The sequence below is a fragment of the Seriola lalandi genome, unplaced genomic scaffold (genome assembly GCF_002814215.2).
Source record: "Seriola lalandi dorsalis isolate HSWRI2012SDOR001 ecotype SW California unplaced genomic scaffold, Sedor1 jcf7180002054686, whole genome shotgun sequence".
Taxonomy (NCBI): domain Eukaryota; kingdom Metazoa; phylum Chordata; class Actinopteri; order Carangiformes; family Carangidae; genus Seriola; species Seriola lalandi.
Window position 1 is genome coordinate 1799658 of NW_019525239.1, and position 1766 is coordinate 1801423.

The 1766-nt window shown below is 38.4% G+C and overlaps 1 protein-coding gene across 1 annotated transcript in view; it reads left to right on the plus strand.

The window, feature by feature from the left end:
* The window catches only part of LOC147818167 (nuclear factor 7, ovary-like), a 6027-nt gene that overhangs the window by 2847 nt on the left and 1414 nt on the right, over nucleotides 1–1766 (plus strand). The window lies entirely within an intron of this gene.

Below are 1766 nucleotides of genomic sequence, written 5' to 3' on the forward strand. Positions count from 1 at the left end.
TAGCTTAATGCTAAACTTAGAACCTAGCTAACATTAGTTAGCTCAACTGTAGCTTAATGCTAAACTTAGAAACAAGCTAACATTAGTTAGCTAGACTGTGGCTTAATGCTAAACTTAGAAACAAGCTAACATTAGTTAGCTCAACTGCAACTTAATGCTAAACTTAGACTCTAGCTAACATTAGTTAGCTCAACTGTAGCTTAATGCTAAACTTAGAAACAAGCTAACATTAGTTAGCTAGACTGTAGCTTAATGCTAAACTTAGAAACAAGCTAACATTAGTTAGCTCAACTGTAACTTAAAGCTAAAGTTAGGAACTAGCTAACATTAGTTAGCACAACTGTAACTTAACGCTAAACTTAGAAACAAGCAGACATTAGTTAGCTAAACTTGAAATTAAAGCTAAAGTTAGAAACTAGCTAACATTAGTTTGCTAAACTGTAATTTAAGTTTAAAGTTAGAAATAGTTAGCTATATGTTTAAAACGAGCCAGATAGTTAGCCACTGCTATTTACATTTAGCTTCAGTGTTTAAATATCAGTAGTTTTCATACAGTATGTGTGAACTGGAGTTGATGGATGTCTGACTGTGTAGATGTGTCACATCATTTCAGCAGCTGCAGACACAACAACAGTGAACAGGAAACACTAAAGATCTCTCTGAACCAGGTCGACACACAACACTGGCTTATGTTTGACACTGTGATGCAGGGAGTTTCTGGTTCATAAACTCATGTTAAACATATACAGTGCAGACACACACACACACCCACTGGGCAGTAAAGTTATGAAGGACGTCACATTCCTCTTATTCCTCTTAGGATAATAAAGTCCATGTTTATAATAATGTCTAATAATTAATCTCAGACAAATTCTTCAGATTGTAAATCGTCCTGAGTCACAGTTAAACTGCATCAGGTAACTGAGCTCAAAGCTCGACAGTAAAGTGACTGATTCACCAGAGACGAACCAGGTCAAAGGTCACAGATAAAAACCAGACTGACCCACACCTTCAGAATAAAGTGTCCATGTCCACTGAGAGAGGACTGGAAAACTACTGCAGTAAAATACAACAATCCTACAATACTACAGTACTGCAGTACAACATTTCTACAATACTACAAAAAATACTACAATACTACAAGACTACAATACTACAGCTCTACAACTTCAAGTTGTTGTTACTTTCACACCAACATGTAAGTTTAGACTCAGAGGGAACCTTTGGTAGAAACTAGCAAACATTTAGCTTCAGTGTCTGTGAGACTCACAGGAGCAGAGACTTGAGGGCGGAGCCAGTGAAGGAGTGAGGCAGACCAGGTGTTAGAGATGGTACAGTCCACCCCCCACCCCCATTGTTCTACCTTGTAAGTATTCATTTCATTTCATATCACTTAAACATGGATCATTGTATGAAACAGGTGAAATATATGAACGTACATGTAGAAATACATCAACAGGAAGAACTACTTTTATAGCTCTGCACACTGTTATCAGTAACGGTCTGTTAAAGCTCCACCCCTCACCTGATACTCTGAGACGAGGCAGGAAATACCATTTCATACTGGTCGTCACTCGTGAGAGACACGTTGATGCTGAGAAACATTTAAAGAGATTCACCTTTAAACCAAAACAACAGCTTCTACAGAGAGAGGAGGGAAAACAGGACGACAGCAACTTCAACCTGCAGCGACTCCACACACCAACTGTGAGTTTAGAAGAGACAAGACTGAAAGTGAAAGTGTGAGGGAAACCACACCTCACTGA